A 12927-nucleotide genomic window follows, 5' to 3' on the forward strand; every position below is an offset into this window, starting at 1 on the left:
CACATCATTATATGGGGAGCATTGAACCATGCTCTGTTGAAACCTGTCTCCCTGGATTTTCTAATACTGGTCTCTTAGACTATTTAATGCAAACAAAATGACAAAGGCCCGTTCTCTGGGCTCTGTATCAAAGGGCATGGAACAGGTCATGCCCACACTGCTTTGCTCTCTTCCACTCAAAGCAGAGCATTCTGCTTTAAGGTATCAGCTGGAAACAGTCCCTAACTTCAAGAATTTTCATACCATGCCCAGACATTGCTTCAGAGAGTGTCAGTTGACATGAGCCAAAATTATACCAGGGAGTGTACTAATAAATCAACAGTAGGAGTGGTTGTATGCCAGTGTATGCTTGAGCCTAAGCATTAACCATGAATATTTTACTAGCACAGAGATAGTTTTTTAAATGTACATGTGTTAATCAGTTACACGTGTTCTAACAATATGGTAAGAATGTCCAAAGCATCTGTCTTCATTTTTACTCCTCTCTTAAACTGTATCTACTCCAGCTGGCTATAAACATGAAGCAAAGGGCTTCAGTAAGTTCATGAAGGTGATACATTAAAATAATAAATATTTGGAAGCTTCGTCAGAACCACAAAGGAAGGCACTAGGAAAGTCTACTGCTTTGCTAGTGTTCAGCTATTAATTTGTATTTGCAAGGAATGTTTACTAATGCAATGATTCAAAAATATCTGTATATTCCAATAGCTAGGGAAGTTCCCAATGCAACCAGAAACTGATTTCTGTGCTCAGTTCACAAGATAACCATGGGCAAGTCACTTCACTTCTCTGCTGATAGAATTGATGATACTTGCAAACTTTAAATTTTACCAGTGAGAAGCCTGTAAAGTGCTAACCAGCCTTGGCTGCTGGAGAGAGAAGCAAATGTCCTTTGCCGCTGTAGTCACTGATTTGAGTTGCACAAGGAGCTGGCTGCTGTGATACAAGCAGTACTGAGAGAGTCATTGCGGCTGCAGGCATTTGTAAAACATTAAGGGACACAATTTCAATGGATTGCAGAGGGCTTTTCACCACATAACTTCCTTTGGTTGCAATGGGAACTGACTACTTTTGAAGGCTCAGTTGTGTTGGCATAGCACAATGATGAGGTTTTCATCTCACAGTCATTTGCATGGCAATGATCTGTTCCTTCCATCAAGTCTTTTAAATTATGCAAAAACTGAATAATAGAGTGCAATAAAAAATACACCCAGGGACATAATACATACTTTTCAGTAAGCAGGCAATGAAAAAAGGCATGTGCATTATCTTTGCAGACAAAAATGCTTTCCAATAGTCTGACTCTCGAGGATGGGGACCTAATGAAATGTCATGTCATGGATGATGACTCTGTAAAATTATTGGTGCGTCATATTTGAGAATAATGGCAATCACTCCTAACTACTAGGGTGCAGAGCATCTAGAATCAGTTGCATTTTCAGATCCTTTTCTTAGGCACAAACCTAGTAGATTTCTGATGCAAGGAAAGAGGAGTAAGTATCTTATCTGAGTAAGATACTGTGGAATAGCTGACATTTCTGAATTTCAGTGAAAGTAAAAACCCTGGAACCACACCACCATACATGTACTCTTCAAAATTATGTTAGGAATGAGGATTTGCTGCAGCACTGTCATGAATCTTGATGTAACTGTGAGCTCAGTTCCTTTGGACTTATATGCAGAAGGTGCATACAGCAAAATACTTTATCAAAAATTGGCTTTTGGTGAAAATGTATATTCTCAGTAGCTAAAATTAGGATACTGATGGTCAGTATGACCTTACATAGAAAATCTCCTATGTCTGCATCACCATTCTTGAAAGAGCACTTTGGCTTTGTTGTTTAAATCTTGCTCTGGGGTTGGTGGGGCATGGCTGCTTATTCCATTTATATTCCTGGATGTGTGGTACAGTTAGTGCACAATTGTAATCAAATGGCTTCCTTTCGGTTTTAATTTGCACCTGCTTTTCTCTGATGAGATTTCTTTTTTTTGCCGTGTCTTTAGGTAGTGACATCACGGGAGCAGAAACTTCTTGATATTTGTACAGTGCTCTTCAATAAGAGTTTTGATTGAAGGTTCTGAAGCCATAAGATAGACTCATGTTTTTAAAATAGGCACAGTTATACTGCTACAGACTGGTAGGCTTAATGGAGAACCCTAAGACCAGTTTTATTTAAGAAATTCAAGCTTTTGGAGGGTTACTCGATAATGATGCAGAGTGACATTGTCATCAGTTGTATATTTGAGGAAGGCACAAGCTGGGAATAATAGCTTGCTGAGAAAAAATTATTATGGTCATACTGCTAACCACTTATTTTGGACTGTTCTGGTGGGTTTGGTGCATCTGTTTCACAGGCCTGGCTTCCTATCACAACATCTACTAGTTATTACCTGCATTATTAAAGCAAAAAAAGGCAACAATGACTCTTAAAAGGGAAAAAGCAGGAAGCTAGAGCAAATTCAAAGAAAAAACTATAATATTTACATAAATTAAGAAACATTCAGTCTTTTTCACATCTTCAAGTTCAGGCCCTATTTATTTTTTTTGGCTTAGTGGGGTTTTTTTTGTTTGTTTCTGGGTTTGCTTTTGGTTTTGCTTTTGGTTTTGGATGAGCATATTACTTGTATTACATAAGCAATCATGGAATGTTTATGTAGCTTGCTGACTGAATGTCCCCTGACATCCAGTGTGTGGGAGTAGCTCTTACAGAGTTCATTGCAGTGATTTTTTTTTATCCTCACTTTAATTGATTCCTTACAAATTTGTGACTTCTGCCTCAAACTGAAAGCCGGCTTATTATTTTACTTGGAGTTATGTTTCACAATAATTTATGTTGCGGCTCAGGACAACTGCTGGCAGTCATTTCCCACTGGTCAGTTCCATCTTTATTATTTCAATACTTTTATCAGAATTCCTTTTACTGTGTCTTTTAATTTGTAATCAGTTCTAATTTTATCAAATATTACCTTTTTAAAAATATATTGTATTTTTGCCATCATCTTTGCTATGCTCAGACTTTTATTGAAAGCAGTATTCCAAACTCTTCATCATCCTCTTAAATTTGGAAACTCATTTTTGATGGCATGTTCTCCCATGCTATGGAGCTCTCCATCACTCTTTCAGAATATGTAGTGTATTTACTCTTAGCTAAGTGGATTTTCAGCATGGTCTGGCTTCATTGTAGTGTGATTTTTAACTAGAGGTGGTAGATAGAGTCCACTGACTTTATTAGTGACCTTGATAATGAACTCAATGGAATATATCCCTGACTTTTGGACATTGTGTGAGTTTTGCTGAAGTCAGTGTTATGTTGATTTTCACCACCTGACCTGATGGAATGGTATTTTCTTTCACTGATGTGAAGCTGCTTTGTGATCATAATCAGGCTTGTAGCATATTTAAAAGCAAACCAAGGTCTTCAGGTGTGGAATCTCTGGAATATGTAATTCTGTTGGAGTATCTCATGAATTTGAACAGTGTACAAAGAGAAACTCATGTTTCTGTCAAGCGTATTTGCCTTTAAGTGGATTTTGTATGGACTCAACAGCATTGTTTACCTACAGACAATGTACAGCAAGGCAGTGAGAAAACTCTTTCTCCCAACACATGCACACACTGCCTCTTCAGCCAGCCTTCACTTCTAACACTGTGTTTCTCTAAGAATGAATTCTGCCTGGAGCTCAGGTAGTAAGGAAGAAAAGATCAGGTGCCAGAAACTCCATGTTTTGCTCCGGCTTCTTGGTTTTGCATCTTTCACCTGTGCCAACACTAGTCCTCTTCTATGTGGGGCTCAGGTAAGGAAACCTCTCCATTCCTCGTTATCGCAAACCCCAAGTGCAACACAAGTAACTACAGACTAGGAGCCCTGGCCTTTAGAGCTCTATTCCTACCTATTTAGACATTGGGAAATCCATCTACTAATTCATGTCTATCATTGCTCATCCGCGCCCTCATTCATAATCCAAGTTAGACTATCAAATGACTGAAATCTGCTACCTAAAGTGTTAAAAAACCATTCCCCCTGGCAGCAGTAGTATTCATTTTATCTTTTCAGCCTTTCAATTCCAGTGACTGCTTCTTCAGCCTTTGTTGTTCTTAACCCTAATTTGCCCTCAGCCCCTAATCCTCTCAGAAGGGCTTTCAGAATAGCCCAAAAGCTCATAGTCAAGAGTAGTAGTTTAAGAATAAAAGTAAGTAATTTGTTTCACAGCTGCCAGCATGACAACCTTTTTCCCTTAGCAATATGAGCAAAAGTTTGTTTGTTGCTGTGGTCTGAAATTGTATTTCCAGTTCTAACTGTAATCTTAGACCAGTGGTGATAATCTCTTTAATGTTTAGTGACAAATTTATTTTTTAAAATGCTTTATCTCATTGTAAACATTCTTGTTAAGAGCTCAATCTCCATTTATGCTAAACTTAGCTTCTGTGCCAGTGAATAATTGTTGCTTGTCTAAAAATACCATAGGTGGTAAGGAACAGAGCTGAGAAAAGCAGGAAATCAGAAGCAGGACTAGAAACTGTCTCCTGTCATTCCTACTCTCAGGCACAAACACAGAGCCCATCACTGCCCATCAGGACACATAACTACAGCTCAGGCTGAACAGCATTTGGCAGAAAAATTGCTCTCTGGATCTGAGCAAGACTTGTAGAAAGGTTCACTATTCATTTGGATGGTTACCAGCTAGAGCAAGTCAAGAGTGTTTCAAGGAATAGATATCTTTTCTCCTTCCCAGAGGTGCATGCTGATCTGTAGAGACAGGGAGTTTGACGCCACGTCCCTAATCCTGGCCGTGTACAGTCTTTCACAACTGGCTGTGACCCAGACTTTCCTTCCTTCACCTGAAGCATTTACCATAGGCCAAAGCTGAATGTGCACTGCGGGGCCACGTGTGCCAAGTGCTGTTCCCAAAGGACAGGTGGCAGCGATGGCAGCGGGCAGACTGTCAGCCTGTGCATGGCTGTCCTGCTGTGGTGGTGCACTCACCAGCCAGGGGACTGGAGTGTAAGTCACTGCTGGAAGAATGCTGAGGTTTTGAAGTGAATGTTTGGAAGGGCTGCTCCAAGACAAAATTTTACTAGATATTGACATCTGGAAGTTTCCAATCCACCCGTTAAACAAGAACAAAACAAAGCAAAATCAAAAGCAAGCCACTTTAGCTTGGAGGGAAGCATTCAAAGCAGAAATTAAAGTAACCACAAGACAAAGGATTGCCAATATTCAAAAGAGAAAAGGGAGAGGGAAATTAGATACTGCACTAGCAAAAGAAAGTGTCCAAATGTTGTATAGAAGAGTTATTACTTTTCAATTCTCATTTTCAAAGTAAAATGGTCAGATCTAATGCATTCTTTACCAAAATTGAATTACTTGAATTCTAGTACTCAAACTAGTAATAGTTAGGAACTATACCAGTGTGTAGGATACACGCTAGTAGAAATTAGGAATATGGATTTGAACAGATAGTACATATTCTTTATGGAAAGGTGCTGCATTGATGCTATGGCTGCTGTTCCTTTGAACTTCCAAAGGCTGCCAAAGGGGCACATGTGCTGTAGTCTTCATTTCCATCATTTTTATATGTTTTAGAGTATGCTAGTCTGTCATTCTATCTGACCATTAAGGGCAAAGTTATGTCTCAATTAAATTCAGTGAGGGGTATTCTATGAATTCAGTGTATCATGGCTCTCAACAATGAAGCAGCTGAAGACTTTTCTGGAATAGTTAAGTTTACACTACGAAGAAGGGGACAGTTCCACACATCTGTCGGGTTTTGATGAATTCTCAGGCACATTCTTCATTCCAGGGTATCTTTTTGGAGTATACATCCAGCTGTAAAAGATAAAATCTTTTTTAAATGAAACCATAGGAAAACAACATGCCATAGAAAACTTGTTATTCTGTGGAACATGTTATTGCCTCAGTCTGGTTTTGGTCTCCTCAGCTATCTCAAAACCTGTCTCTCCTCATGAAAGGCCAAGGCTTTTACAGGCAGCTGTAGCCACAATGCTAAAGTATTTCACAACTGCAGCATAAGTAACTCCAGTGTATCATGAGGTCCCAGTCTCAGGACTAGCAGGACAAAATAATTCAGTCAAAGTGACTCCCATAAAAAAAATCAGAAATGTGACTGTCGGGGTACACAGTATTTTCACTGAATGGGGAAAGAGTCACTGAATTGCAGTTAAGAGAGTCTTGACTTTTAACCAAAGGACTTCCCTTGCTAGGTTTTTGGTCTGGGTCTTACTTTAGGCTTATGTTCTTTACAGAGGTCAGTTCTATAAATTGTGCTATTAGTAGCCACAACATAGATGTCTGTGTAACTGTGATAATTTTATGTTTCTTGGACCTAACCATAAAAATAAAATTGCCAATTAAAATAAAAGGACATGAAGAAAGACAAATTCATTTCATGCTTTCTTCATTTTTTTTGGAAAAAAGGCTTTGCAAGCTTGCCTCAGAACTAGAAGGGACTTTGCTGCTTCACACTTTATTATAGTGCTAGTAAGTGCTTTAGAAAAGCTGTGCTTTTTGCATCACAGTAGCTCTTCAAAGTTGAAAACAGAATGCAGACAATACCCTTCTGGTTTTAGTACAAGGTACTCATAAAAGTCAAGGTTTTCTTTGAAGGAGATAATGTTCTTTTTTTTTTTTCATGGTGCTTTTAGAGCAGATAGATGATGACTATTAACTAACACCACTTTTTATCATAGAATTCAGTAAAGGCAAGCCAAAACCACTCTCATCCCTAGTCAATACCCAGTGCAGCCAGAAGGAAAGGAGAAAAGACAATTCTTTGTACTATAAGGTGGCAGAGGGACCATAATTCAACAATGAAAACTGAAAATTAGAGCTCAGGCAAACCATAGATGGCCAGTTTGTATTTCTGCTCAGCTTTGCGTAACTTGGGTGTAGAACTCAATGTTCTTGTGGCTTAGTTGTCTATTCAAATACTTACGTGACTCCAGTTGCCTGCTTCTGATTTATGTGTTTTCAATAAAACACTCTATGATTTAGATCTTTCTTAATCTTAGAGATGTTGTTGGGAAGCAGAAATAGAGAGGAATAAATTCTTTAAAGTAACTGGGATTTTGGCTGCCTTCCTGGGTAGTTCGGATTAGAAATGTTTGTTAAGGGATTGATTTCCTAAGGATCAGTGCTAGGATCACGCTACCTCCTGAAAAGTGTATTTTAAGTGCTTCAAAATAACTTTCCTACAGAACTGAAGGATAGGTACTTCTGAAAAAATGTAGGCCTAAGCCAAGGTCACATGGAGTTTGCAGCAGCAGTAAACAAATGAGCTTTACAGGATCCCTCTTCGTCATGTTGTAACACAGGATAATAATTCCTGCCCATGGGAGGTCTCAAAACTCTAACAGCATTTAATATATATTTTATTATTATATTTAATATATATCATATATTTATTATTAAATATATATATTTAATATCTATATTTTATTTAAATTTTTATATAATTTGCCTTTGCAGCCAGATCAGAAGATCCTAAGGAACAGAAAAATGTTATTTTTTAAGCCCATGTGTGCAGGAGGAAGAAATTTGGCTTTAGTTTGGATATAAATATATTACAATGGGTGAGTTCAGATTCCAACAAAAAAGAGTTGTAAAAACCATGTTGTTACTATCAAAAGTGGAAAAGACACTTCCGTTACCAGCTCCTGATGTTGTAGCATTAGTCTTAACAGAGTCTGGAAAATAAGCCATGGAAAATCTAGATTGCTTAGCTGGCCACATGAAGATTCATGGAGCTGAGCAATCTTTCGTGTGGAAGTTACAGAGTTGCTGGGAAGTGTCATGTCATACATTTGCAAATATCTGAGTAAATGGTCTCTGTTTAAAATATATCTCATCAAAGGATGATTTCATCAGCCTCAGGCTATGCAAGAAATTGACTGCTTTTGAAAAATATTTCAGACCTTCTTGCTTGAGAAATAGCCAGTAATAACTGGAAGAGGCCCCAGTCTGCGATAAAATATATGGATTAACTCTAAGTAACCAACAAATGGCTGATTAATTGATATAAATATTTCCAGTGGTTTTGAGTCCATTTTACTATATTGATTTGGTTTTGGTTTCCTGTATTTAAGAGAGTAAAGGGATTAAATATTTGAATGCATGGGTGCTATCTGTGCCATATACTTTTTGAGGGCCTGTAGAAATCCATTTTCTTTTTCTTGCCTTTGTGACAAGAAATGCCCAAAGAATAACAAGTTCTGAAATGCCATCTGGGAAATTTTAACTGTAAACAATTGTGCATATTTTCCCCCAAACTGGAAAGAAGTTAATATTGCTGTTTATATTTCATTTAGAATCTGTAGCCTTTTGTTATTGTTTTCTTTTAATAAACATTTCGAGGGAGGGTCCTGCCACATTTTTTATTTCTTCCCCCCAAAAACCTCCCAGAAGGCAAAGAACTGGGAAAAAAAAAGAAAGAAAAGAAAAGAAAAAAAATTAAGTGAGAATTTCTGTTAAGCCAACAAAATATTTTAAAACTTGGCGTATGCTTCTTCTACCTTGGTTTTGACTGTGGAGAGTATTGCTTCACACTGCTGTGCCCAAGGATATGAGTTTCACAGGAGCATCACATTCTCCCAGAAGCACTGAGCCTGCAATTATGAAGCCCTGTTGATGGTATATTGTTTAGGGAGCTTTCATTTGTTAAGATGCATTAGGTTAAATTTGTTTTGATGCACTGAAATGGAATGGGTGCCTGGTAAGTCTAGACAGTGACAGTGCAGGGCTTTTACAATAAAAAAACATCATTCCTTTTTCAGTGTGTTTGAAGGGCTTCATGTGCTGATGTAGCTAATCCATGCATTGGGTTTTCAAAGGCTGCTGGGAGCCATGTGCACCCTAACATGGCACAAGAAGAATCAACAAAGTTCTGTGACTGCAGCTTTTCTGTTTTTATTTGTTTATAAAGGGAAGAGCTTTAGTTGCATCCGGACAAGGCAGGGATGGGTTTGCAAAATTCCTGGATGAAGGGAAAAAAAGCACAGAGAAGTCTCTACTCTGCACATTGAGTTGTGTATTGAGTGAATAGAACTAGTGGAGAAGATTGGCAAAATTCAGGAGTAGAGTGGCAGAACGAGAAGAGAAAGCATATGTGCCATGACTGGGAGTCTGCAGCTAGACACAAAGCAGCAGGGAATGGATGGTTGCCTGTGTGCTTCATTGCCCCTCTCCTTGCACAGATTAACCACATACCAAATCCAGGCTCTTTAGACTATCAGCTAAAGGAGACTTTCTTAGTTTTGAGCTGGAGCAATCAGCTTTCATCTTCTGTTCTGTCTGTGCTTCAATGGCCAGCTGTGTATCTTTCATCACTTTCTATTATTGCTTTGGGTGAAGTAGAGATGAATATAGACCAAAACCAAAGGGCTACAACCTCTACAGTGAGCTTGGAATCCAGAGGGAAGCTGTTGGACTTGACCCCAAGCTGCTCTAGTGTGCCAATGTTCACTTCAAAAATAGACAGAAATTTGAAAATGGGAGAAAGACATAATTTGAGATAGTCCTGGGGAAGGGTACTGGACTCATGTCAGGAGATTAGACTTCTATTGCCAGCTCCTTGTTCACCATCCTGACTTCACATGAGCTTTAGTGGAAGGATTCTTGTTATGTGTCTGTGCAATTCTTAGTATTGCTGGGCTGCCGTATCATTTGTCAGTACCATAAACTAAAACATTTTTATTTCAACCAGACACTGATTCTTCTTGGACAAATTCCCACCACAAATTAATTGAAGTGATTCTCAACTAAGAAATTAGAGAATAAAACATAAACCAAAAAGTGATGATGTAGCTCCAAGAACAACTTACAAGGTTTCATTAAAATTTTTGTGCCCTAATCAAAATTCAAGTGACAAAACAATCTTCTTGCTATCCCATATCACCATAGCTAATAATAATAATCATCATCATTATCATAATCATAACCATTCAGTAGTTTTTAAAAATAGCAAGAACCTTCTGGGCTTACATATTTCAGCTCTCTGCCAGAAAGGAAACTACAGAATTGTATTAAAAACAAACAAACAAAAAAGCCCAAACTCAACCAAGCAAAAAACCTCTAACAACATAAACCAACTACAATGATATCAAAATTTTCCCTCTTTTTCTTTCATCTAGAGCCATGGAAAATTTGTGGAAAATTAACAGGATCATGATCTCCTATGGTCAACAATTTTTATGTGGTCATAATATTATGAGATGTTTGAAATATCTTTTATGACTAAGTAGTCTGTTATTTTCCATTCCTGTGCTGTTTGCTCATACCAAACTGGGAGAGTGAGGGACTATGGTAAAGCAATGAAAGCCAAAACTGCAGCATCTTGTTATAGACACAGGAGCAATTAGTAGAGGAGGACAAGGGCATAACTTACCAAATATTTATTCCATTTTCTAGAATTATTTTTCTCTATTTCTGGCTCTTATTTCCAAAATCTTTGCTCAGGATTAAGTGCTAGCCCTACATTAGGCATTGAGTTATGACACAGATGCAGGGCACAATGATTTCACTATAATACTCTTATGCAGAAGAGCAAAATTAGGACACATGGAAACATATTTTTGTTTTCATTATTATAAAAAGATGAGTAAATATTCAAGATATTCCCAGAATATGCTGTGAAATTGCAATAAAAGTAGGCCAAAGCAAAATTAGGCAAAAAAAAACCCCAAAAGAGACAGCTTGTAATTTGGCACCATCTAAATAATCACAGAATGTTTCAGCTTCATCATAACAATTATTTTAAACAGAAAACAGTCCTTTTGAACAGGTGTGACATCTAGTTAGCTACCATTGGACTAGGACCATAAATGTCAATTCTGAAAATGAGCAGTTGTGAGATAATTGTCTCAGATGTGCAAGTCTGGACTTGAAAACCAAGAGGATCTCATGTGCGATAATGTCATGTGTGACATTGATTTCCAGTAGGAAAGTCATCTAATGGACAAATTATTCATCAGTTCAGTAAGGCAAATAGCCATCAAATCAGACCATTTTGCTCCTGTTCCCCTGTAATAAAAGACAGAAAATAGCTACTGACAAGAATTTTCTTGTAAAACTGTCAGAATTTGACCAGCAGCCCAGAGCTCTGGTTTAAATATGATCTTTACCTACTTGAAATGACACAGTGACTGTTCCAATTCATGTTAACAGAGAAACCGAGATCAAGGTCTTTTATGCAAGCATACTCTAGGGACATGTGGATTCCATTTGCCCAGCAATTGTGACTAATAAATAAACGAAGTTACAATTTGTTGGTAGAGCATTTATGGTCAAAAAAAGAAGACAGAGATTTGTCAAAACTATTATTCTCATAGTTTAAATCCACAGATAGTCTAGTTGCTATTTCCTGGTGTTTCTTTGATGCTTTAGGCCAGCAATTCCTAAACTGTCGTTTATGGACCAGTGGCGGTCCATAAAACAGTGATAAATGGGTCTGTAGCTGGTTTCTCTAACTACATCACCTTTGTTGTCTTTCCAATGAAAACTTGGATTAGAAGGGTGGGGCATAGGGAAATTCTGAGAGCTGACAGTGACAAAAATTTGGAGTCCACCATACTGAAATATATAATGTAGCCTTTTAGAAGATTGAGATACAAAGGTCACATGTGCTGCAGACAGCATTCCCAATTCAAGTGTGCCCTGAGCTGAGCCTTTTCCCAGCCTGCACAGGTCCAGATGGGGCATTGTCTTAGTGGCACGATGGAACGTCTCGGCTGCAGAAACCACACATTGTGGGGAAATCAGGTCCACTGTCTCTGGCACTGACTAGTGCCCACCACTGGAGAAAAAAAATGGTTGACAGTTAATGTAGAAGTCTAATTGTTCAGAACTTTATGAGGCAGGAGAGAGGCAAGGAGAAAGAATGCTATTTTGGCAAGTGATCTGTGGCAGGTACAGCCCAAAGACAGACAGTTTATGCCCTGAAGCTTGGTCTGATTAGTGCAATCATCTCTGCCTAACATGGCTACAGATGTGAATGGCCATGAAATGATCCCAGCCTTTCATTAATACCCAGCTAGTTATTCTCCCTTTGTGACCTTCTGGGGTGGTAAGTTTTAACAGGTCTGTTTAACGCTGTTCAGAAGTCTTTCCATTTCTTGCTTTTAAATCTTCTGCCCTGTAGTGTCATCAACTTTCATCATGTCTGGTATTAAAAGGGAGGATCAGTCTTCTGGAAAGCAACTGTTTTCAAAATGCAAACCACTAATATTTATAGGAGTGCGACTGATGATTCTCAGTGTTGCTGAAGACACAGAACATCTTCCTTGCATTATTTTATAAAAAAGCAGTACTTGATAGTAAAGCAAAATGACTCAGCTCTAACAAAGCTTTTTCCATTAGGCTGTGAAACTGTTTTCTAAGTACTACACATTTAAGTTGATAGGACTGACACTTTGTTCATAGAGTAAGCCCGGTGTATGCTTCAAAGGTGACATACTGTCTTCTTAGAAACTGTATTTTCCCTTACTGTTTCTATGAATCTAAAGGGAAAAAAAGAGTAGCATGAAAATGGCTATTTGCTGTATTGTATTTATGTGTTCATCATAGACCAGGTCTTCCTTATGTCAAGAGCACTAAAACCACAAAAAAGGACAGTGTCTCTTTCTTAAAATTTATTGTTTAAAATTTGAAATAATAATGAACAAAACATGAAATAATTCCTGAATAAGATGTAAATTTAAAGTTCAGTAGATACTACAGCAAAAATTCCATGTGGAATTCCTTTTTCTGAGTAAAGATAAATAATTCATAAAAAATTGATTCTTATTATGTTATCCGATGGTCAGGAAAAGGTCACAGCTCTTTTCCTTTTCTCTGTCTTGCTGCTCACATTATTAAATAACAAATAGATCACAAAAGTTTTCTCTTTTTCCACTTGTTCAGTGGAGTAATTCTT

This window comes from Ammospiza caudacuta, chromosome 9 (assembly GCF_027887145.1).
Source record: "Ammospiza caudacuta isolate bAmmCau1 chromosome 9, bAmmCau1.pri, whole genome shotgun sequence".
NCBI classification, from domain to species: domain Eukaryota; kingdom Metazoa; phylum Chordata; class Aves; order Passeriformes; family Passerellidae; genus Ammospiza; species Ammospiza caudacuta.